This window comes from Lissotriton vulgaris, chromosome 7 (genome assembly GCF_964263255.1).
Source record: "Lissotriton vulgaris chromosome 7, aLisVul1.2, whole genome shotgun sequence".
Classification (NCBI taxonomy): Eukaryota; Metazoa; Chordata; class Amphibia; order Caudata; family Salamandridae; genus Lissotriton; species Lissotriton vulgaris.
Genome location: NC_141695.1, coordinates 1309203979 through 1309231298, shown reverse-complemented (window position 1 = coordinate 1309231298; position 27320 = coordinate 1309203979).

Here is a 27320-nt window from a genome sequence, read left to right as displayed (position 1 = left end):
CACAGGTCAAACCCCCTGGTTCTTGATATTATACAACGCCTGCACAACGACAGGTATGCAAAAATCAGGTGGGGATCCCAGGGGCAATTGACAGAGAGGATCGCAGTGAACAGGGGGGTCCACCAGGGATGTGTGTTGGCTCCCACCCTGTTTTCTTTATACATCAATGGGGTGGTTGATTTTTTACGACAAGATCCAGCTGACGCTCCCCTATTAGCGGAGGAGAAAACACCAAACCTCTTGTTCGCCGACAATACTCTTCTGTTCTCCACATCACCGGGGGGACTCTAGAAACTTTTGATCTACGTTGCTAAATTCTGCAGCTCTCGGGGGTTGATAATTAATACGACTAAAACAAAACTCATGAGCATCAACCCATCAAAACGCTTTAGAAATGACATTACCCTGAATGATTGTCCCCTAGAGACTGTTGAGTCTTTTGACTATTTGGGAACCCGTGTCTCTCATAACATGAGGTGGGGTTCTCATCTAGCCAAAATGCTCTGAGCCATAAGTGGGTCTCAGGGGCCACCATCAGAGAGCAACACATATCTAGGAGTAGGCCAGTAGCCCCTGCTCTTGCAGTCTATGATGGCAAAGCACTTCCTTCGGCCCTTTATGGGTCCGAACTCTGGGGCTTCGAGAACGTTGATGAGCTTGCCAAATCTGAATATAAGTTCATGAGAGATCTTATCTCCCTCCCTGTCTTGACCCCCTTGAAACCTTTACTCTATGATATGGGAAGGCCTTCCATCAAGGATATTGCACGACTGTGCCCCCTCCTTTTCTGTGCATGCATAAGAAGGACCACTGGATTGTCCAACTACGCGATAGCCCTTGACGAACTGATTGCAGCTGATACGGGGGCCAGGATTAAGTGGATAACTGGCCTCCACCAGCTCCTATCAGATATAGGCCTCAGGGCGGCCTAGACTAGCTAGGTCCCCCCCACAAAGCAGGCTTTGAAGCGGGCGTACTGGGACTGGGTTCAGACACATGAGATTATGAACCTCAAACCAGGGAAACTAACTGAGGAGTTCTTTGAACATAAATCCATCTGTAGACTGGAACCCTACATGGACTTCATACAGGTTCCTAGGGACAGGGCACTGTACGTGAAGCTGAGGCTAGGGACTCCCCCTACCAATAGTGTGACCGCTTCCTGGAAAGGGCCAAATTTGACACCTATGCCCTGTCCATGTTGCGCCTATCATAATGAGTCAACTGCGCATCTTTTTTTTGCCTGTCCGCCTATAGATTGGCTAGAGCTAAGTGGCTCAAACCTGTCTGCCAATTGATTGGCCCAATGAATCATCGCGCCATACTCCGCATTCTGTGCACAGATACATCTTCAACTGACACTGATCTGCGGGAAGGAATAAGACCTTGAGAAAAAAGACAGCATGCCCTACCAGCTCTGCCACACTATGAGAATTGAGTCTGGGTTCAGAGTGCCACACGTCCATCCTAATTGCTGCTACGCTTTTGTTAAGATGTTCTACCTTATGAATTGCCCTAGCTGTTTTATACTTCTGTTGCCTTTTTAAAATGAATAGGATCTTAATATGTAAATTTTAAGTATAGTATGATGTATGTATATCTTAAATTGCTGTATATTCTTTTAAACATTTTTATCCTCTAAAAATATTGTATATGCTTTTATGATATTTTATGTATCGAATAAAGCTCATACTACTACTGCATTGGGCACTGCATGTGCCCCCAGGGTCACATTACAATGACCCAAGGGGACGGGGCACTGCATGGGGCCCTCAAAGTCCCTTTCCAGCTGGCTTTTCATGGTAGTTGGACCACCTTGAAAAGGCAGTCGGAAAGGGACAGCGCCTCCATTCAGGATCACAATTCCAACTGCCGCCCTGTCAATGTCAATATCAGTAGATTCTGTCAGAAGTGGTGATCAGTCCCCCATCCATCATTGGTGCGACCGCCTGCATCTTAATGCAGAGGTCAGATCGATGCCCTGTATGTCGGGCGGACCGCCACCGATGGCCTGTCGGTAGCGGTCCACCCGACATCATAATAAGGGCCTTATTGTGGAAAAGTGTAGGATAGAGCATATCCATGATCTAAATCATTACACAATGGTAAAAACATTTATGCCTGACAGGTACCCCTTTGTGGATAGAGTTATGGTATAACTGAAGCCATTTATAGGCTTACTTGTAGATTTATGACTGTAAATGGCTTAATAGTTGCAACCAAGTGTGTATATCAGGACCTTTTACTCATCCAAAATTTCAATTTTGTTTTTAATTTTGTAAAAAAGTGACAGTGTTTAAGCAATGCTGCACAGTTAAATATGGGTGAGCTGCCTTTCCATTTGCCATGTACACATTTTGCAATGTGAGCCTACATTAAAATGCTGTACATTTATCATTGATACATGGGGGCCCATTAGCATGAGGGGCGGATTGCCACCGCCAGTCGGGTTGTGGCGATCCGCCCTCCAAAACACCCCTGCTGGACGGCTTTTTGCCCTCTGCCATAATAGCATGGCGGGGGGTACCGCGGCGGATGGAAAGACCGCCTGCAGCTTTTCCGCTGGTAGGCAATCGTCACAATTGCCTACCGGGTGGAAATGGCCAATAATATGGTGGCGGTGCCTTGGAGGCACCGCCATCCATATTATGATGTGGGCGGTGTTATGCGTTTCCGTGGCGAAGACTCCACCATGGAATGGCTTGCAGGAATCGTTTTGGAGGCCCGTTGTGGGCCCCCGGGGGTGGGGGCTGCACTTGGGGGGTACCCATGGTACCCCCCTACATTAGCATACAAAAGGTGGCAGGCACCTTGCGGTGCCTGTCACGTTGTGCATGCCAATGCACAACATGCATTTTCTACATTGTGGCGGGTGCTGCTTACAGCGCCGCCCGCCACAATGTTGAATATGTGGGATGCGACCACCAGGTGACAGTCGGCGGTCCCTGCAGTGCTAGGGTGACGGACGGTCCGCCCGCCATCCTAATGGACCCCATAGAATTGCTAAAAAGTTAACTAAGGTAAAACTTTAATGATTGAGTCAACAGTGCTTCTGACTGTGGAGTTATGAATTCTGGCCTCAGTCAATGGGACAAAAACCTAACCTAATCTTAAAAGTAAAAAACTTGGGCGGTGATAATTGACTACAATTTGCCATTGAAATTGCAGATTAAGGGACTGGTCTAGAGTTTGGTGGACAGGGTAAACTGTTACATTTGTTATGTAGCACCGAGCCAGCCAAACCGTCTGTTCACTTGCCACATACAGATGCCTGTTTCGATGTTGGTCGGGAAGGCTCTGACCGAAATCAACAGTTTCACTTCCGATCGCCTCATTTCAATGTAGGCGGTCGCAATTGAAACTGGCTGGTCATTCTGGCTGGCTTCCGACGGGCTCAAGGAGCCCATGAGCCAATCTGAGACAGGCCCATAATCCCAAAGGCGTTTCCCCCGTTGGGATTACAATGCTCAGTTTCTGACAGGCTTTCCATGCCGGGCTTCCTGACATGGAAAGCCTGTCCAAAAGTGAGTTTGGGGGCTTCTAGCAGGGCCCCCTTCTTTTTGCAGCCTCTGTTTGGGGGCCCAGGCGGCACCTATGATGCCCCTCTGTTAATCCCTGCACCGTGTGGCAGGCACCTTGAGATGACTGCCACACGATGCATGGATGAACACAATCAACCATTTTCCTATGGGCGCTTGTGATACGCCCAGTTTATGGCTGCAGCACAAGTTCCCATAGAGAAATGGGAGTATGCAACTGCCCCATGTGCGGTTGCATTGTAAATGTAGTGTCTGGACCACCGACCGGAATTCGGAGGCAACTTTGATTGACAACGTAATGGAGCCCATTGAGTCCAATACATTGTTGTCCAGGGCATGACGTTTTTAAAAACGATTTTTAACTCCAGCATTTTATACCTGTTATTTCTTATGATAGTGGCTATTTTTATGTAAAAATAACTGAAAATTGTTGTTGCTTTTTAAGGAATGTTCTAACATTTGCGTCCTGCCGTCTGTCATTAATATGCCTTATCACAATAAACTTTGACTGACCCTTTCCTCTCGTATTGCCTCCACTGAGACTCTTTATATCATCCTAACTGGGTCCTTAAAGCCCTCTCTCTATTAAACAATCATCAACAATGAAAAGTCAATTCCAGAGCCTGCTCAGCAGCTAATCTTGGTGGTTGCTGCATGGGCAACTGAGCCTCAAATATGCCGGTTCTTAATTTGTAAAATTATATTGTATTTCTTAGAATTATTTTGGTGGGCCCATGTGTTTTTTTTTCAGAAGCCAGCGCTGCTGAATCTTGTAGTTGCCGAATGCTAAGTCCTTGCTTCCGTCTCATACCAAGTGCCTACTTTATGCAGTTGGATGCAGGGGGGACCGGCACTTATTTTTCAACAGACTTTCAGAGGGCGAAAGAAGGAGGAAGAAAAAAGACGGTACAATAATAACAATGGGGGAAAACAGGAATAACAAAGTACCTGCAAGAGTCAGATAAAGAGGCAGAGAGTGTTTGGTGAGGGATGAAAGAGGCATGAGGTAGAATCAAGAACCCCGACCTTTAATAATGCCAGCCACGGGCTTCATGGCAAAACTTTGGAGCACACCAGTTGTTTAGCAACATACAAAGTACTGCGCATACCTTTTTGATCCACCACCCTACAGGTTTCGCCTCTTTATCACACTCTTGGAGGTTCTTTTTCATCCCTTCTTTCTCCCTTTGTCCAATGTTTTTTGTCTTTCTTTTCCTTCTCCTTACCCCTTTTTCACTGTCTTATTAGCAAGCTCATGTGTTATCCTCGTTTTCTTTCTCATTTTCTCTGATGTGTCATATTTACAGTATGATGCATCACATTGCAAGGAATGACAGATATGTCACTAATAGTATTACTGATGTATCTTCCAGCTCAAAAGTCACGTATTGCTGGAGTTGTGTCGGAAGTGTGATGCAACTCCAGCAATGTTCCTTTCATATGGGGCCAGGGCCATGTGAAAGGTGCATGTGTCACCCTTAAACCTACCATGAGGCAGGCATAAGGTTTTGATGCATTGTCGTCCTAGAAGATAGACAGAACATAGATTTAAATGCGCCACTCCTACAACCTTTTCTTGAGGGGGAATGCCCACCCTGCATACATTATACCTGATGCAGGTATATTGTAGCCCTGGGGTTCACTAAGTGACGCCTCTGCCTAGATGCGTCACTCGTACATATTGTGCAACATGGTGCATTACTTACGCCACCGTTGCATCACTAATAGTGATGCTACGGTGTCGCAAAAAGGACGTAGGCGATGGGCAGGGATCCCTCGTTCCCCTGTGGTTCTGGGGTGATGTGCAGGAAGAGGGGTGGCCAGCCACACTCACCATATGGCTCAAAAACAGTTTTCCCGGGAGCCGCGGGAGTCCGCGCTCTGTTGTACAGTCTGGCTAAAAGGCTAGAAGGCACACAGTCCACCCTCCAACGTCAGAGCTCCGAAAGGCTGCCACTCCTTGTTGCCACTCCGGATCACCACTACGGGGTGGGTTGCAAACCCCCTAACGGAAGGAAATAAGCCCAGTCACTCCTTTCTGTTGGGCTCCTTTCCCAGTCGTGCCCGTCAGGTAGGCCGTCTCTACATGCTCCGCGCCATGGTGCGGCTCAGGCCGTGCGCGGCCCGGCGATCAATTCCTGTGCTTCTCCCGCTCCAACGTGCACAATTGCCACCGATGTCTTCGGGCCTTAGATCATGCCCTCAGTTAATTCTTTAATTTCTTTGTCCGCGTCGTCTGCCCTGGCTTTCTCGTGCTTTTTAGTCTCTACAAGTTGTACTGGCAGCACTCCCTTGAAAGCCTTCCAGCTTTGTCCACCTTAAACACTGTCGAGTGCAGTGTAAACAGCAGTGAGCGCAATGGAGTCAAGGCTTGTAAGACGGGCAAAGCAAAGAGGGCCTTTCATCGGTAGTCAAGGGCTTTCTGCGTCGTACCCGTACATGAAGTGCATTTGGTATATTGAGATTCCTGGCATGTATGCCTAAGCCAACCTCCACATCCTGAATCAGGAAAATTACAATATGCGTGATGTTTTCCGTAAAATAAAGGGAACTGTAGGGACTATACTTTTCACTGTAAGAAAACCAACCACTTTTTTAGATTAGATTATTTCTTCATTTATAGCAGAGGTCTTCAAACTTTTTGATGCCGAGACCCCCTTGTAAAACCTTTTTAGGCGTAAGGACCCCCTTCCGACAAAACTTTCTAGAAACTGGTAATCCTCATCATCAACTTTTGACAACCATAAATGCGCCTGTTAGACCTCATCACATCCATCCATCATTCATCCGCCCACCTTTTCACACATCCATCCATCATTCATCCATGCAACCTTTCATCCATCCATACATCCATCCTTCATCCATCCATCCACCCTTTCATCCTTCCATCCATCCATCCTTCATCCTTCCACCCTTTCATCCTTTCATCCAAACATCTATCCTTCATCCATCCATCCTTTCATCCTTCCATCCATACATCCATCCTTCATCTATCCACCCTTTCATCCATCCATTCACCCATCATTCATCCACCCATCTGTTCACACATCCATCCATTCATCATTCATCCATGCAACCTTTTATCCATCCATACATCCATCCTTCATCCATCTACCCTTTCATCCTTCCATCTATCCATCCTTCATCTATCCAACCTTTCATCCATCCATCCACTCATCATTCATCCACCCACCTTTTCACACATCCATCCATTCTTCTTCCTTACATCCATCCATCCATCCTTCATCAGTCCACCCCTTCATCCATCCATCCACCCATCATTTATCCACCCACCTTTTGTGCCTCTTTCATTGGGGGGGCGCAGGGGAGGGGGTGGTCAGTATCTCTCTGCGTCTTCTTCCTTCTTATTTTCCACTCATGGGAGGGCATCTCTGTGCCTCCCTGCTGGGGGTGGGGGGGTGGAGGGGGCGGATAGGTTGTAACAACATCTCACCATGAAGAACAGACTCTCAGGTGGCACATTTCTCCCACACGGGCGCCAAGTATGATGGCTCCTGGGACTTGAACCAATGATTTATGGGACGTGTCACGGGACCCACAGCTCCAGGCGCACAACGTCCATTGAACTCAAAGAGCTACACTACAGCCTCCTCCCACCCCCCCCCCCCCAGCTCTTGTATGTGAGCCCGGCTGAAACAGCTTCAGGGACACACACACAGCCACACCCAAGTACTTCACAGGTCTTTAAAAGACCTTTTACTTGTTAATGAGGCTTTGATGTTTTTCACCCCTCAGTGTGAATTAAGCTTCCGCCGTGAGCACCCTTATCAGCCCAACGCCAGAAACTGCATGCTCTGACAGAATCTGCGACCCCCTTCCAAGGCCTTCACAACCCCCCTGGGGGTCGCGCCTCACAGATTGAAGACCTCTGATTTATAGGAAGGAGGCGGAGAGAGTGGTAGGCATGGAATATCTCCCTATTCACCTTTCAGACCAAGCAGCTTTGTCTTTAAAAATTGATTTAAGAGGCGTGGCCAAGATGGCGGAGTGAGGAGACGCTTTCGCCCGGAGCTCCCGACCCGATCTGGGCCCTGAGCCTTCTGAATAGCTTGTTCTCCCCCCCCATCGGCATAAAACAGATTGGGAACGGTGCGGGAACCGGTCAGGCTGTGCTAGACCCGAAGTACAGCTTTGGAGTGGCTGGGGACCCGTAGTCCGGACTGCGGCACGGAGCGACACCAAGACCGGGAGCGTAGACGGATGGCGGCCTAGCCGGGGTTGAGCAGAGCTCTGTCTCCGAAGCTCTCAGAAGTCAACGGTGGTTCAGTGGAAGGAAGTAGGGGGCACACCAGGGTGCCGCGACGGTGCTGGGTGGCCCTGAGAAGCGCCTGCTGCCCTCAGGAAAGACCCGCCCCTGGTGGTCGGTCCCGTCGCAAATCGAGGCCGCGGCTGCGGCCTAGCTGACTGGAGGCCCTGCAGGCCGGAAGGGTGGTGTCGCTGGAAGCGTAGGCGGAGTAAGGGCCGCAGCGACGAGGATTGGAACCGAGGCCCTCCAAGGGCTGCACCGGAGGTGTCGGCTCCTGGGCAACTGAGCCTGGGTACGAACGGTGAAACGCCCGGAGGCTGCGCCATCACCGGAAGTGGAGCAACAACCTGCAGAGGCACGAAGAGCCGCCATAGTTGCTTTTGGAAGTAGTGACGAAACCGGCGGCTTTCGGTGGTGCGCGGTGCCCTTGAGAACCGCGCCGCGGATGGTCGGCGCGGTTCCAACATGGAAAGCCTGTCCAAAAGTCAGTTTGGGGGCCCCTAGCAGGGCCCCCTTCTTTTTGCGGCCTCTGTTTGGAGACTGAGGCGGCACCTATGATGCCCCTCTGTTAATCCCTGCACCGTGTGGCAGGCACCTTGAGATGAATGCCACATGATGCAAGGATGAGCACAATCAACCATTTCTCTATGGGCGCTTGTGATACGCCCGGTTTATGGCTGCAGCACAAGTTCCCATAGAGAAATGGGAGTATGCAACTGCCCCATGTGCGGTTGCATTGTATTTGTGGTGTCTGGACCACCGACCGGAATTCGGAGGCAACTGTGACTGACAACGTAATCGAGCCCATTGAGTCCAATACATTGTTGTCAAGGGCATGATGTTTTTAAAAACGAGTTTTGACTCCAGCCTTTTATACCTGTTATTTCTTATGATAGTGGATATTTTTATGTAGAAATAACTGAAAATTGTTGTTGCTTTGTAACGAATGTTCTAACATTTGCATCTGCCGTCTGTCATTAATATGCCTTATCACAATAAACTTTGACTGACCCTTTCCTCTCGTATTGCCTTCACTGAGACTCTTTATATCATCCTAACTGGGTCCTTAAAGCCCTCTCTCTATTAAACAATCATCAACAATGAAAAGTCAATTCCAGAACCTGCTCAGCAGCTCATCCTGGTGGTTGCTGCATGGGCAACTGAGCCTCAAATATGCCGGTTCTTAATTCGTAAAATTATATTGTATTTCTTAGAATTATTTTTGTGGGCCCATGTGTTTTTTTTCAGAAGCCAGCGCTGCTGAATCTTGTAGTTGCCGAATGCTAAGTCCTTGCTTCCGTCTCATACCAAGTGCCTACTTTATGCAGTTGGATGCAGGGGGGACTCACTGCGACTTTTTGGGGGGGACCGGCACTTATTTTTCAACAGACTTTCAGAGGGCGAAAGAAGGACGAAGAAAAAGACGGTACAACAATAACAATGGGGGAAAGCAGGAATAACAAAGTACCTGCAAGAGTGGGATAAAGAGGCAGAGAGTGTTTGGTGAGGGATGAAAGAGGCATGAGGTAGAATCAAGAACCCCAACCTTTAATAATGCCAGCCACTGGCTTCATGGCAAAACTTTGGAGCACACCAGTTGTTTAGTAACATACAAAGTACTGCGCATACCTTTTTGATCCACCACCCGACAGGTCTTGCCTCTTTATCACACTCTTGGAGGTTCTTTTTCATCCCTTCTTTCTCCCTTTGGCCAATATTTTTGTCTTTCTTTTCCTTCTCCTTACCCCTTTTTCACTGTCTTATTAGCAAGCTCATGTGTTATCCTCATTTTCTTTCTCATTTTCTCCTTAACTCATTGAGAAAGCATGCACATGCTTTTATCGCTCTTAAAGGTCCCTTGGGATACGTTACTTCTTTAGGAGAAAGTGATTTTTAACCAAAGATCCCACATCATTTACTAAAGCTATTTAGGTATTGAACAATGGTGCAGCTCCCAATTATGTATGAATTTACAACTTGACAGGTCTGCAGTGGAGGCATTTTCCATGTTGATTTAGGGTCTCAAGCACCTTTGCAGCAGCACTGTACAAGGTTGCTATTAGTTTGATCCAATAAAATTCTAAATGACTCTCAAACCCTGCCCTTGAGACGGGTAACTGAGGACAAGTGAACGTCTCATTTGGATGAACATCAAAATCAACATAATTAAATGGGATGAGCTCAAGTAGGTTGTGTATATTTGCTTTCCATCTGGGCAAAGTAAATGGCAGACTAACTGGCTGCCAGATAAAAGATCATTCTGGAACATTTGGGACCATGGCTGTTGGATAAGGAATGGCAGGTTGTGGGCGCATCAGCTTTCATGTAGATAGTAGCATGTCGCTGATGCGCTCTTGCGTTTTATATTTGTCTGTCGTTTTTCGTTAGCCATTATCTGCATGTGAGAGCTCCTCTATATTGATACATCTTTTATACTTTTGAATATTAGCATACAAGAACTTGAAAAGAATCTCACAGTATCAACTGCACAATCTATACACACACTATCAAACATGCATCGACAAAGGCAGTCGGTCTTGCCAATTTTACATAAATGCATAATTTACAGTGATGGCTGAACATTATGTGGTTAGTGTGGATACATAATCCTACAACACACATTCAGTTACCTCTAGACATGCACAGTCTCTGTGGTATTTTGCTGCAGCTCAGTGCCAAGTGTGCATTAAGATCCAAAGGGACTAATTTATGAGAGGTGGTGCATCGCTGAGTCAAAGTAGCGATGCAACACTTCTCAGAACGCCCTCCTTGCGACAGCAATGATGTGTCATATTTACAGTATGATGCATCACATTGCAAGGAATGACAGTTATGTCACTAATAGTATTACTGATGTATCTGCCGGCTCAAAAGTCGCGTATTGCTGGAGTTGTGTCGGAAGTGTGATGCAACTCCAGCAATGTTCCTTTCATATGGGGCCAGGGCCATGTGAAAGGTGCCTGTGTCACCCTTACACCTACCATGAGGCAGGCATAAGGTTTTGATGCATTGTCGTCCTAGAAGATAGACAGAACATAGATTTAAATGCGCCACTCCTACAACCTTTTCTTGAGGGGGAATGCCCACCCTGCATACATTATACCTGATGCAGGTATAATGTAGCCCTGGGGTTCACTAAGTGACGCCTCTGCCTAGATGCGTCACTTCGTAAATATTGTGCAGCATGGTGCATTATTTACGCCACCGTTGCATCACTAATAGTGATGCTACGGTGTCGCAAAAAGGACGTAGGCGATGCGCAGGGATCCCACGTTCCCTTGTGGTTCTGGGGTGATGCGTAGGAAAAGGGGTGGCCAGCCACACTCACCATATGGCGCAAAAACAGTTTTCCCGAGAGCCGGGGGAGTCCGCGCTCTGTTGTACAGTCTGGCTAAAAGGCTAGAAGGCACGCAGTCCACCCTCCAATGTCAGAGCTCCGAAAGGCTGCCACTCCTTATTGCCACTCCGGATCACCACTACGGGGTGGGCTGCAAACCCCCTAACGGAAGGAAATAAGACCAGTCACCCCTCTCTGTTGGACTCCTTTCCCAGTCGTGCCCGTCAGGTAGGCCGTCTCTACTTGCTCCGCGGCATGGTGCGGCTCAGGCCATGCGCGGCCTGGCGATCGATTGCTGTGCTTCTCCCGCTCCAACGCGCACAATTGCCACCGATGTCTTCGGGCCTTAGATCATACCCGCAGTTAATTCTTTAATTTCTTTGTCCGCGTCGTCTGCCCTGGCTTTCTGGTGCTTTTTAGTCTCTACAAGTTGTCCTGGCAGCACTTCCTTGAAAGCCTTCCAGCTTTGTCCACCTCAAACACTGTCGAGTGCAGTGTAAACAGCAGTGAGCGCAATGGAGTCAAGGCTTGTAAGACGGGCAAAGCAAAGAGGGCCTTCCATCGGTAGTCAAGGGCTTGCTGCGTCGTATCCGTACATGAAGTGCATTTGGTATATTGAGATTCCTGGCATGTATGCCTAAGTCAACCTCCCCATCCTGAATCAGGAAAATTACAATATGCGTGATGTTTTCCATAAAATAAAGGGAACTGTAGGGACTATACTTTTCACTGTAAGAAAACCAACCACTTTTTTAGATTAGATTATTTCTTCATTTATAGCAGAGGTCTTCAAACTTTTTGATGCCGAGACCCCCTTGTAAAACCTTTTTAGGCGTAAGGACCCCCTTCCGACAAAACTTTCTAGAAACTGGTAATCCTCATCATCAACTTTTGCCAACCATAAATGCGCCTGTTAGACCTCATCACATCCATCCATCATTCATCCGCCCACACTTTCACACATCCATCCATCCTACATCCATCCACCCTTTCATCCTTTCATCCATACATCCATCCTTCACCCAACAACCCTTTCATCCTTCCATCCATACATCCATCCTTTACCCATCCATCCACCCATCATTCATCCACCCACCTTTTCAGACATCCATCCATCATTCATCCGTGCAACCTTTCATCCATCCATCCATTCATCCATCCTTCATCCATCCATCCATCCACCCTTTCATCCTTCCATCCATCCATCCTTCATCCTTCCACCCTTTCATCCTTTCATCCATACATCTATCCTTCATCCATCCATCCTTTCATCCTTTCATCATACATCCATCCTTTATCCATCCACCCTTTCATCCATCCATTCACCCATCATTCATCCACCCATCTGTTCACACATCCATCCATCCATGCAACATTTTATCCATCCATACATCCATCCTTCATCCATCTACCCTTTCATCCTTCCATCTAGCCATCCTTCATCTATCCACCCTTTCATCCATCCATCCACTCATTATTCATCCACCCACCTTTTCACACATCCATGCATTCTTCATCCTTACATCCATCCATCCATCCTTCATCAGTCCACCCTTTCATCCATCCATCCACCCATCGTTTATCCACCTACCTTTTCTGTGCCTCTTTCATGGGGAGAGGGTGGGTGGTCAGTATTTCTCTGCGTCTTCTTCCTTCTTCTTTTCCACTCATGGGAGGGCATCTCTGTGCCTCCCTGCTGGGGGTGGGGGGGTGGAGGGGGCGGATAGGTTGTAACAACATCTCATCATGAAGAACAGACTCTCAGGCAGCACATTTCTCCCACACAGGTGCCAAGTATGAGGGCTCCTGGGACTTGAACCAATGATTTATGGGATGTGTCATGGGACCCACAGCTCCAGGCGCACAACGTCCATTGAACTCAAAGGGCTACACTACAGCCTCCTCCCACCCCCCACCCCCAGCTCTTGTATGTGAGCCCGGCTGAAACAGCTTCAGGGACACCCGCACAGCCACACCCAAGTACTTCACAGGTCTTTAAAAGACCTTTTACTTGTTAATGAGGCTTGATGTTTTTCACCCCTCGGTGTGAATTAGGCTTCCGCCGTGAGCACCCTCAATTAGCCCAACGCCAGAAACTGCATGCTCTGACAGAATCTGCCAAGGCCTTCACGACCCCCCTGGGGGTCGCGCCTCACAGATTGAAGACCTCTGATTTATAGGAAGGAAGCGGAGAGAGTGGTAGGCATGGAACATCTCCCTATTCACCTTTCAGACCAAGCAGCTTTGTCTTTAAAAATTGATTTAAGGGTCTCACGGGGGCCTGGGATATGGACTGTGAATAGAGGGATTTACTCTCTGATGGGATAGTTGCAAAACTAGCGCATGACTCAAATTAGTTTTTTTCCTGGAATTTGACATCAATGCCCTTGCACGTGGCATGGGATGCTTAGAAAGCATATTTAAGGGGGACACTAAAAAGTATATCGATAAACTGGGCAAGGAGAGAGAAATTGGAATTCTCTAGATTAGAGGAAAGGATAGGGAGGATCAAGATGAGGTTGAAAGATGCGTCTTTGGGTACAGACAAGAAGCAAAAGATAGCTGTAACCCTGGAAAATTTACTAACAGATTTTTAGGCCAAAATAGAAGAGAAGGTACAGCAATCGTGCACGGTCAGCAAGCCCAGAGATATATTGCAGGGCGAATGCTTTGGTAATCTACTAGCATGGAAAACAAGGCTAGAAAGGAAATCAGAACTATATAAGGAAGATTGAAGTGGGCAATTCTGGACAGACCACTGAAGACAGTAGCAGAATAAGAGAGGTTTTTAAACTCTTGTGTGCTTCGGACGGCCTCCGGCCGTCTGACATCATGATGGGCATATGTAGAGGATGTCAGGAGACCGTCCGAGCTCAGCCCACTCAATAAAATGTCCACACAGCGTGAAAATTCACTCAGCGCAGAACGGATTAAGAATTCTTTCAAGAATTACATACGGAAGAAACAGTAATAAATAGAGCCAGTATTAATGCTTGGCTCAAAAACAAGCATCTTCCTAAATTGTCTCAGGAGCAACAAGGGTTCCTTGGTGAGAAAATAACGGGGGGAGATATTGGCAGCAGTAAAGAAAATAAAAAAAGGTAAAGCGGCCGGCCCTGACACTATTCCTAGCTAGCTCTTTTCTAACATTGCAGAGTAGATTATTCGAATCTGGATTAAACTTTTTGGTTCAATCCTAATAGATGTCAATCCAATACTGGAATCATGGAACGAGGCAATGATAACACTAATTCCAAAGGCTGGTAAAAATCTCTCCCAGTGCCAATCTTTCGATCCCATCTCCTTACTTAATATATAGCCTTATAGCCCGCCGTAGCGGGCTATACCGGCTATTAAAGGCCCGCTGAATCTTTAAAGGCCTGAGCTGAAGGCGAGGAACTTTAACAAGACAGCGGGACTTTAATAGCTGGTATAGTCCTGCTACGAAGGGCTATAACGCTATAAGAACATTCTGCCACTAGAGGGCAGAATGTTCTAACAAATTAAACAAAGGGTTCTCGAAGCTTGAGGGGATATAAATTCCCTCGAGCTTCGAGAAGCCTTTGTAGAACATTGGAATGTTGCGCTGCGGGCCTTTACCGGCCCGTAGAAGCAGGGAGCACTCCATTGTCTGCAATGGAGCTCCCAACATTCCAATGTTCTAATAGTGATTATAAAATCTTCACTGGTATTCTGGCTGCTTGTTTTAACAAGGTAGCGGGGAGTTTAATTCACAAGATCAAAAAGGTTTTATCCCCAGAAGGCAGTTAAGCGAGTTGAACCATGCCCTGATTGGCACTATACACTTAGCTACATCGATGGGGGCTCCCCTTGCAGTAAGAACTATGGATGTGGCCAAGGCCTTTGACTGGGCCTACTGGAGTTATCTTATGGCAGCCTTAGAAAATTTCGGCACAGGTAAGCCCCTTTGATATACATACACAAGAACATTTATAGAAAGCCAAAAGCGCATATTTTAGTGAATGAGAGCTTATCAACATCAGTCAAGATCAACGCTCTACCCTATCACCCATTGTGTTTCACCTTTATATTGAGCCATTCACCCAGAGTATTAGACTGAATGAGGGAATAAGGAATTTTAAGGTAGGAACATTCACCAGAAAAATTGATCTGTATGCGGAAAATGTAATGCTTTTCACCTCTGACTTCCATTCTGCCCACCCCCAACTCGTAGCGGAGGCAAGAGCGTTTGGGGCTCTGTCTGAGTACGAAATTAATGAGGAAAAAACTGAAATAATGATTTCAGCTAAAGAGGAGCGGGAAATAAAAAGCGTAACAGAAATGAAATACCTAGGGATAAAGATAACTAGAGATGTAGACAAACTACCTGCTCTGAACTTTGAGAAAACAAGCGCAGAAGTGGGGAACTTGTTGAAAGATGGTAGAATTTGCCATTGACCATTTTTGGGCTGGTTAATCTGGTAAGATTGTTTCTTTTGCCTAAAGTTACTTTTCTGTTTGATAATATACCCTTAAATTTTTACAAGAAAAGCATTTTAGCCTTGCAGGGGAAAATCACAACATTTATTTTTTCCAATAAGGGTGTGCGCCTCTCATGGACGAAACTGAGGCGAAAGGTGGGAGCAGGGGGTTTGGGTCTTCCAGAATTGCAGCTGTATTGCTGGACCTTTCAGTTAAAAAACTGTAGAATGTTACTAATAAACCCTGATGAAACTACAGTGGGTGGCATGTACAGAGTAATGCTGGAAGGGATTTCCAAGGAGGGTTTTCCCTATTTATTTAGGGCCCCCAAATACCCAAATACTTTAAGAAGGTCAGGTTAAAATGCCTACATGCTGCGGCTAGAACCTGGTTGGAGGTTAGATTCCTTCTAGGTATTGCATACCATAGTTTGCTATACCCCATATGGGACTCTCCCAGTACTCCAGAGTGTATGCTTGATTCCCTTACGTTCCCACTAAAGCTGAGCGGAGTAAGTAGATTGGGCAGATGCTAGACAATGGGCAATGCTTGACATGGGAGTACTGGAACCAGAAGACAGGATGGGAAATTTCCAGATTTAAAATAATTCAAGTACATTTGTGGCTGAGGCCTCAGGATTGGGCAAAAGTACAATCCGATCAAATGGAGATAGACCTCCAGGACCCACAACCAAGGAAAAGGAGGGAGTCCAATGGTATCAACATCGCCTCACAGCGGCTAAAGCAAAGCTGAATGCATCTTCCTCTGCTTGGGATGGTTACTTGCCGGACACCGAAATGGAAGAGTTGTGGCAAGTATCTCTATCTACAATATATAATGTAGTTAAATCTGCTGCACTAAAGAAGAACCATTTTTACACCCTGTACAGAGTCTACTGGACCACGAAAGCATTGGTGAAAATAAGGGGAGGTGGTGACTCCAAATGTAAGCGGTGTGGGAGCAACGATGTGCACGTTTGCCATCTGCCCGATGTTGGAGGGATTCTGGTCATCTGTGGGTAAGACTATATCGGAGGTGCTGGGCTTCGAAGTGGAGGTAAGCACTATTCTGAGTATGTTTGCGATTAGGCTTGAGTTTGCACATAAAACAGATACATCTGATGTTCTTCTTAGTTTTGATTGCAATAAGGGAGATATCTAAACTAAACTGTGGACCCAAAATACACCCCTTTATGACATGTTTGGAAGAACTCAGTGGCCTTCTTTGAGAGGATGGACAAGTGGGAGGATAAAAAGCGAGGGTGGACTGGCCGATTGGATTTACTTTACATATATAGGTCACAACTTTCTGGCTCTTTGAACCGAGCTGTCCAATGATTACATCTTCTTAGTGCAATGGGCTTCATAGGTTACGGAATACACAATAGCCCAAGAATGTATCTGCTAGAAGAAGAAAGCCCAATCTGATTGACATACGGAAGCCACAATATCCAAGGTGCCAGTTACTGTAGATTGGAGATAGTATGAAGATTTTTTAAAAAGTAAGTAGGACTGAGTGTGAATGAGTGACACTGAGTGTTGAGAGTGAGCAAGTCAGAATCAGTGAGAAAGAGTGGGAATGAGTGGAACTAAGTGAGTATGAGTGAGTCAGAGTGAGATTGATTGAATCATAATGAGTGGAACTGAGTGAATGAGGGGGACTGAGTGAGAATAACTCAGAGTGACACTGAGTGAGTTAGATTGCGATTGAGTGAGTCAGAATGAGTGATAATAAGTAGGACTGAGTGAGAATGAGTAAGAGTCAGACTAAATGAGAATGAGTGACTCACAATGAAATTAAATGAGTCACATTGAGTGAGAATGAGTGGGACTAAGTGAAACTGAGTGTGTTAGAGTGAAATTCAGTGAATCAGACTGGGAGGGACTTAGTGAAACCAGGTGTGAATTAGTGAGACTGAGTGGATCATGGAGAGTTAGAGAGTCAGTTTAAGTAAAAGTGAGTACAAGTGAGAATGAGAGTAAGGCATCAGCATATCTACACAAAATGACCAAAGACCTAGCTTTAGTGTATCCATGGTGTCTGGATAATCGTAACTCCTAAGAGTTCACCTGTTTCTCTAAAAGACATAATACAGCCTCTAAGACTGGATTCTTTTTGGTTTAATTTCAAGGGAGCTAGAAGAAATCTTGTATATGGTCCAATCCCTTTTCAGACCATAAAATCCCATTTGTTGAACTGAACATTAGATTATTAACAAATAAAGGCTGAGTGCAAGCAAGGGTAAGCAAACCTTCTGGACCCACCAAAAATAAGTCAGGTTCACTCACTGGAATTCAGGTTAAGGATTACACACCACCACGTTTAAAGGTCAGTAGCCACAACTGAAAGGTAAGGTATTATACAGCACTACTGAGGACCACTCCCATATCAGCTTTATATTGTTGTATATTTATAAAAGCAATATTTGTACCCCCAAACTTCAACTTTTCCATTTTTGAAAATACATACATTTTGCTACCAAATACAATTTTTCATTTTGATAAAATACACAGAATTTTCTGTAATAATACTTGATCATTTTCGAGCAGTTTAAAGGCATGGGAGTAGATTGGGGCAATTCATCTGTTATCGTAAATTGCAGATGGGAGATCGCCACTCCCTACACCCTGAGTAAGTGACCCCCAAATCTTGTTGGTTTTAGTGCTGTTGGTTGCACAGGTTTTCATTGATGTTTGTCCCACATGTCCCTGTGAAATACATTTCATTGATGTCCTCTGTGCTGATTCCTTTTTGGGAAATTTTCCCCTGAGAGGTACCATAGTGCTATGGTGCAGGGATTTCGCAGGTAGGGGCCGCAAGACACATCTATGCTGCACAGACCGCTTCCGCAACCTCTGCCTGTTACCACTCCACCTAGAGAGGCACCTAAAATCTCCCTTAGGCAGCACAATCAACACCTTCTTTGCTGCTCGAATTCCACGATACCTTAGTTGGATTAGCTTAATTTTCATGCATCACTAGTGTCTGGCTGTTCTAAATCAGCATGTCCCCCACTCCTGGCTCCGTTATTTTTTTAATTATAAATTTCCCGTTCAGAGGCCCCCCTCATGAATGAACGAAAGAGTCTTAGACCTTGCGTCTGGAGTCGAGAGACAGGGAAAGATTAGACTGCCTGCTAGGATGTTTCCTTTTTCCAAAGTACGATTGCCTGGGGGATTTGTCAATAGAACTCTGCCTTCAAAACACTGCATGCTCTGCCCGTTAGCATCGCCAGCTCCTCACATCACTGTCAAAATCCAGGGGACAGCAAAGAGTAGGGTGACCAGATTCTCAAAACAAAAAACGGGAACAGGTCATAGACATAGAAGTAGGACTACGTTTGCAGTGACCATCAACATAAAAGTAGGACTATTTTACAGCTTTATAGACATAGAAAAGGGACTACAATGACTGCTCCCTCCACAGACCGAGATGAAGCATTAAAGACAATAAATCCGAGGTCTTTTATTGGCACCCCTCTCCTTTACGCAGCACCATTAGTACTTTTTATTACATTTACACTTTTAAGGACTATGGCAGATATTTGCTAAAAAAAGAGAGCATGCACGCGCATGCTCAACCGGAACAATGAAAAACAGGGACATTTCTGTGTTTAACCTGGACACTGTTCGAAAACAGGGACATTTGAGACACTTGGAGAAAAGTGTCGGGACACAGGGACACTTCTCCAAAAACAGAGACCGTCCTGGGAAAACAGGGACGTCTGGTCACCCTAGCAACGAGTGGTAGAGCGGCCTGACCGCAACCATCCAGCGACCATCCAGCGCATCCGGGAAGTGATTCAGCTCCTCACATCCGAGTTGAAATCCAGGGGACGGAGCGGAGCAAAACTGCCCGCCCGCAACCATCCGGCTTGTCCTCACCTGGAAGTGGATTCCGCCATGGAGCATGACGGGAGCTCCCACACGGCCCTCGATGGGCAAGAGGCTGTATCTTAAACTTCTGAAATGAGTCAATTCTAAGTCCAGACGGCAGGGAAGACTGCCAGGTGTCAAACTATTCACAAAACATAAGCCTACCCACTGATGTGACCATTATGACTGGCATCTTTGCCAATATTAAGGAGAAAGTCACAAATCCAAGGGCCAGTGAGGGGGTTAGGGTCAATGCTTCAAGTATGGCCAAAATGTTGTATTCTGTTCTTTTCGGCTGGACCCAAAGTACATTTAAAAGACATAAACACTATTTCGCAAGGAGAAGTCCAGGCTCATGATATGCAGGTCATGGCGAAAATCACATCTGCACCTAATGAAAGCTTGCTACGAGCGGACATACTTCCAAATCTCGCTCCAAGTCCTCAAGCAGAGCTATTATCACCACTAGCAATGCCTCAGCTGATTTCATTAGAAAAAATGTTACATTTAATTTGGATTAAATTACGCGAGATGAAACCATCCCAGGAAGATGCTAATAATAAAACTAGTGAACAGCTAAACCAAATCTCCAACTCCCTTTTCCAACGTACGTGACGGACAACCCAGGTGCAGCCTACAGTTACCGATCTGGAGGAGTCAAATAATAATCAAAATGAAATTAGCACAACATTTCAAAAGGAGCAAGAGAAGCTGCACCTCAAGCTTGATAATGCTGAGAACAGATCCAGATGGGCAAATTTAAGAGTTGTTCAAGTTCCGCAGAAACGGGAGGCAGGGCAAACTGTCACTTCACTAGTCTCTGATCTGATACTCAAACATGTTCTTACAGTGAAGGATTCAAAAGGGCTGGACTAATCATCACTTGTGTCCATTGGGTCCCTATTAGTCACCCTGCTAATCCTAAATATCCTAGAACGATCCTAGTAAACTTTGGAGACTTTTGTGTTGAAGAGCGAATCTTATCATGCTCTATAAGGCAGAAATCATTTACTACACCTGAGAACTTTGCATTTTCTATATTTCCGGACATGTCTTTTATAGCAGCTTGTTGACCTAAAGAGTTTGTTTCACTTATTGGTGATTTCAAGCATCATGGGGCCCTGGAGGACATTGTGCAGAAGTCAAACTTAAAGTTCTCTATCAGGGTCGCGTACAGATTTTCCACTCTGTTCCACTTGGCCAGAAATGTCTTGTACTCAATTTCAATTCAAAAAGTCTTTATTTCGATTCACGTATCATAAAAGACAATACATTAAAAATAGATTGGACATTCCATTCTCATTAGAATAACAAGACTAACACAGCAGAAAATTGAATCATCAAATTACTCCATCCATATACACAATAATTTAGTCTAAAAGCAGAATAAAACTATAAAAAATGTAGAAAATCCCGACCCATAGTACAGTGAGTACCACAGAATTGATATGACTAGGTTATTATTTATATTAAAAAGCTTTTATATCAGGCTTAGCTTATGTGCATGGATTGCCCACATCCAGTGTAAAAATTTGCCAATAGCAATGGCTATACATTCTGTACAATCTGTTTTTAGTATCCTTAGCGCCTCAATGCCAGTTTTGATGCCCTTCAACGGGCACATGGGCTTCAACCAGGTGTGCCTCGGTTGTTTGTACACTGGGCATATAAACAGAATGTGTGCTATACTTTCCTGCTGTGACGGACCGAATGGATATCTCATGCTAGGCTTGGCGTGCCATTTACTGGTGAATGAATTAACTGGGAGTGTTCCCATCCTAAATTGGTGGTACCGTTTCCTATCGCAGGAAAGCGTAATAAAATCCCAGTGCCCTTCATAAGCGTTGTCATCTTTGATCTCCAGGAAATCTCTTGTTCTCTTGTTAGAGAGGGAGTGGTTAAGATCCTAAAAGGTTTCATGGAGACCATGTTCCAATATACTCCTTAAAGTCAAGTCAAAGGCTTTATTTCGATAAAAACTTATCATAAAAGCTTCACATTAAAACACACAATTTCATTTTTAGAAAAGAAAAGAAGAAAATATAGAAATTTGATTACATTTAACCTTAGAATCCTAATTTTCAGATAAAAGAAGCACATCATAAATAGTTATTTAAAAAGAAAATTAAACATTTCCTTTAAGCCTTTTGCTTCTAATGCACCAGGCCCATGATAAAAACTTGGAAAGGGCACAGACATACAGTGGGCGAGAGTCCGACATTAAAATACGCAGTGCCTCAATGTGATGCCTGGTTCCTAACAAACGGCACAATTGCTTAAGCCATCTTCTTCTTGGTTGAGCATACTCCTGGCATTCAAACAGAAAATGTGCCACTGACTCTTGTCTGGATATGCAAATAGGGCAAAATTCTGTGGTCTGTGCTGGGGGTTTCCACCGAGATGTAAAAGCGTGCAGTGGAAGAGGCCCAGTCCTAAATTTAAAATAAAGGGTCCTGTCAAATGGTCTCTCAATAATGTCTAAGTAAAGTTCCTGGATCGGCAAATCCTTAAATTTCAAAAAGTCCTCCGTGAGTCTACCCAATGTACAGTTAGTGCTCCGTTGAGTCACAATCCAGTTCCAATACAAACTCTTGAGTGTTGCCTTTGGGGGGAAGACCTATTTGCCCAGGCTTCACTTAGACCCAAGTTACACAGGAGGGCTTTCATATCTCTCAGCCATTTTATCCTGTGCCACCCCGGTAATGATATTACTTCAGAGAGCCCTTTAGCATATTTGGCAAGCTCCGGGACTCGCCACAGCCGGGCCTATAAGAGTAAGGGCCGGAACTTTGCCAAATCTCCAATAGGGCGGCAGCCTAAATCAAGCATTAGTGGGATCATAGGAGTACCCTGGGGAAGTGACATGATGGCCCTACAGAACTTCCTCTCGGATCTTGACAATTCGCTAGTGTTACATGAGCCCCATAGCTCTGCCCCATAAAGAGCAGAGCTAACTCCCCTTGCTGCATAGATTTCAATAACAGGGGCTATAGGTCTAATTGCACAGGAGCGCTGCTCCTTCAGAAGAGCCCCTGTTACCCTCTTGTGGGCTAGCGGCATTTTATCTAAATGAGGAGCCCATTGCACATTGTGCGACAAACGGATGCCTAGGTAATCAAATGCATCCACCCGCCCCAAAGGTACAGCGTTCAACTTTGGGGGACGCACAGATTTTTGGGGGGAATTCATCACAAGGTATTTTGTTTTATCGGTATTGATTACCAGGCCCCGTTCTGCACAAAAAGACTGGAAGTTATTGAGTCGTTTTTGAAGACCCATTGGGGATTTGTATAGCAAGAGCGTGTCATCCGCAAAGAGAAGGGTGGGGATACGCTCCCCCGCCAGGGATGGTTCATTTGAAGGATCTTTCAACAGATGCTCAACCACACCGTTGACATACAAGGAGAAGAGGGTGGGAGCTAGAACACATCCCTGGTGAACCCCTCCTTAAAGGCCTTTCTAGGCGGAAAACCATTAGCTGTGGGGTTTTCCCACAGGGAATTTAGACCCATTGCATTATAGGTTGCTTTAGCCTCTTTCATCCATGAAATTTTGCATGCACTATCGGCATCTCTAACCTCAAGAAAAGCCTGAGCAATCTGGGAGAGCTCAGAGGTGACCCACAGCCTCCTCCAGTAGGCCTAAGGTATATAACGTGCCACATCCTCTATGCGTTGGCATCCCAGATCATAAAAGGGGGGCAATAGTGGCATAGATGGAGGGAGTCCAGTTATTCTCCCCCACCCAAACTTGTTTTGGGAGCTCGTCAGCGCTGCTAAGTTACTGAACCCCCAGAGTTCATACAGGACCGACGCACTCATTTTTCTGTTATAGATTTTAAGCACGGGGCAATCAGTTTTGTGAATGAGAGGCGCTGTTCCTTTATTGAGGCACCAGCTACTTGTGCATGTTTGATAGCCAACTGATTAGTATGAGGTTCCCAGTCTAGTTTGGAGACTAGGGTATACCGAGGTAGGAAAAGACTTGGGTCTGCTCTAGCGTAGCTTCATTCATAACCACCCTCCCTCTTACTGACTTATCCTTATGTAACACCATGAACTTTGTCTTGTTCACATTAATAATAAGACCATGGTCCTTGCAGAACACCTCAAATCTCACAATAGCCTTCTGGAGCCCTTGTTGTTTTTGGAAATTAACAGAGTGTCATCTGCAAATATTAGCAGAGGGATCTTCCTGCCGTTAAGTGTAGGGGCGTCAGTAGGATGATTCGTAAAATATTGAATCACCCTATTGATGTACAAGGAAAAGAGTGTTGGTGCAAGGACACACCCTTGATGAACCCCTCTAGTGATAGGAAACCTATCGGTTGCTCTCCATTGCTGTCCCCAACGTACTTGTGCGAAATTCGAATTAGCCAGGGACTGAATGTAAGTCACCCATACTTCCTTATCGTATAAAAACAGGTCAGCTGGTACACAGTCCAACCCGGGCGCTTTTTCTACTCGTGTCGAGCACCACTGAGGGTTGTAGCAGCATCTAGCCGCCGCCACTGCGGATAGCTGCATCAGTTTAATTATTGAAAGCGCGGAAGCTGATATACTGCATTACCACTTTGAAGCAGATTGGATACATATCCAGATCCCGTTGTGTTATCGTATACCATACCTGCACGACAGAAGTTAGCGTTTTAAAGTAGCATCAAGGTATTCTCCCCTGAAGAAGGGAACAGGGTTTCCCAAAATGCATTGGGCAACGCTTCTTCACAAACTTAGTCAGCATTATGATTTTCCATGTAGCACATGAAATGGATAATTATGTGATTCTGTCCAGCATTCGATGATGAAATGTATTGTCACAAGATTCTGTTATATGTATATATTGTCAGCATTTAAGTATCAAAGTAAACACTGATGCTCTAATCAGAATAGTGTTTGATCAACTAGATGTCAAACAAATAAATATGTAAATACCTTGAATTCTTGGAAGATTATGTTGTTTTTTGATTAATTATTCCTTGCATTGGTTTAAAAGCCAGAGAAAGGATTTCTCTAGGTACAGTGCATTCTGCAGGTAGGCTTCGCGTACCTATACTCATACTGCAGTTCACATACTGTGCAGCCAAACACAGTTAGCAGTTTTGCACCCATATGTTGAAATTAGGCTAAAGTTCATAAAATAGATTAGGTTGAGTGCTCCTCTCCTCCCCCATGTTTTGGAAAGGCTAAACCCAGCATAAGGTCAAAAAGACCATGATCCTGAGAAGAAAAATTGAAGGAGTTGGAAAGACTTCCAGAGACAAGAAGAGGGAGGGAATAAGGAAAGGAAATATTAAACATATTAGAGATATAGCTCCAGACCTTGTCCTACAAGTTAGAAACTGAAGGGCAAAAGAAAAGGAGGTGTAGAAGATCAGCATTAGGAGAATTACAGGTCCAACAGTTGGAGTCAATGGAATGGAAGAAACGAGCTATAGATATAGGTGTAAGATAGAGTCTATGATAAAGGAAAAATATAGATTGGGTGAGAGAAGCAGACTGAGAAATTTTAAGAGAACACAGGACCAAAATTTGTCCCAGAAGCTAATGGTCCATTCACACCCCAGGTCTGATTCCCAAGAAGGTTCCAATTTGGACTTAGAGCGTTCTGGATTAGGAGCTGAGAAGTATTTACATATGAGAGAAGCTTTGGGTAGAGAAAGGTAGGCAGTCTTATACCATGGATGCACACAATATGTCATCAGGTATCACCATTGTGCAGGACCCACACATCAAATGGGTATCTAATGTCAAAGAAGCCCACACTAGGCTAAGAATTACCACCATTTTGCCAGGGATAGCAATATTAGGTATGTGGGCACCATATACTATGAGTGCCTACGAGTGCTGAAATGACACACATTTTGGTCTTAAATGCACGCTTTTCAATTCAGGTATGCTTATATTAATTCCACCAAGACCGACCTTAAAATTTAGCAGGCTGGGCATCACATAGGAGAGCTATTTACAGGGACTTGGAGAGCTACCAGTAGCTCACAAGCTTCTCGTGGGAGAATCCTGAAACACAGTATGAAAGAGTGGAGTTCAATGACCTACATCATACTCATTTTAATTTAAAAACATTATGTAAAAATATTAAGTATGGGCGAATTTTGTGATTTTTTTATTTTTGCGAGTTCGCGGGTGTTCGCGGGGCGCTTTGCATGTTCGCGGGTGTTCGCGAGGCGCTTTGCGTTTTCGCGGTTTTTTTTATTGCCTGGTTAATCACCTCTAGTTTTGTATGCCCATCTGCCCTCTGTACCACTCGTTTCTGTGCCCTTCTGCCCTCTGCCCCACTCATTTTGTGTCCCCTTCTGCCCTCTGTCCCACTTTTGTGCCCTTCTGCCCTCAGCCCCACTTAGAATGGCGCCGGCAAGCTACCAGCGCCATTCTAAAATAGCTAAAATTAGCTTCAACAGGAAGCACTAATAGATAAAGTAAAGCAGGTGTTCGAGTTGAAGGTCAAATTAAGTTACACAATCATTAATCAGCCCAAGTTTGGGGTGATTAATGATTGTGTAACTGAATTTGAGCAGCACCTGCTTTACTTTATCTATTAGAGCTTCCTGTTGAAGCTGACTTTTGTAACTATTTTAGAATGGCCCTGGCAGCTTGCCGGCGCCATTCTAAAAGAGTTACAAAAGTCAGCTTGAACTTCTGACCCAATCAGTTCCGCTCGCGGATTTTGCGGGAAATTCGCAAATCTCGCGGATTGCGAATTTACCGAAAATACGCGAGCGGAACGGATTTTCCGCCCATCCTTAAAAAATATGAATAATAAGTTATATGTTTTTGCCGTGTGTGCATCCCACAAGCTAACATTAATACTTATTGGTCTCTTATCTCCTTGCTAACTTTATTCCCATCACATTCCAGCATTAGGCTGCCCTATTTTAAGAATATGTGTCACCTCGAGAAAAGAACCTAGTAGATGGATATTAAAGTTGTGAATGGGGGATCAGGAAGTTAGGGCTGAGGGAGGTTATTAGAGGTATGAGTTGCAGGTCGAATCTGGCCAGTCGCTGGGCAACAGTTTAGCCATTTGTCGTGGTGGGTGAGCATTTCGTAGGAATGGCCATACAGAAGGTCACAAGGCGAGGGTTGTGCTTACGGAATACAATAGGCCCTTCCCCGCCCTGTCACTGCAGCAACAACTAGCATGGGAGGTTGGAGGAGTTCTAGCTGAAATCCGATCCACCTTCATTCCATAGAGCAGAATGTGTATGATGTGGTCAGGCCACCACTAGGGCAACCAACCCTCCTGGGTGAGAAGGCATAGCAAGGGTGTCCAGACCTGTAACCAGGAATTAGCCCCACAGGGCACAGAGTCCAATTGAGATGCATTGTCTTCATGTTAGAGAGATGGGGCAAATCTGTCTATGTAGGTTTGCTCCATTTGGGTGGCAGGAGGAACAGCGCCTCATCCCTCATAACAGATCGGACTAGTGGTCCCCTGATACCATGCTTGTGGAGAAGAGATGTCCTCTACCTGGACGTTTAACAGACCATCTGTTTGATGTAGTACCTCAATGGAAAGATGTGTGTGTCTTTTGGGCCAGAGGCGAATATATATGATAAAATTAAACAACAGATAAGCCGTGGTTGGAGGCTGACCCCTCTATTTCATTATTGTATCAATTTATTTCCCTTTGGCTAATGGAATAACAGCCACACACCACGTCTGTGTAAGGGATTATGTTCCTTAATACTGAGCATGGCAGACAGCCACAGTGGTGTGCAAATCTACATTTGTGGGACATAAGGTGGGACATAAGGAAAGCCAGGTGAAGGCCCTTGCTTGCTCATGTTTATGGTTATACTTCAAGGCTTGCTTGGTTGGTTCTACTTTTCACACACCTTCTC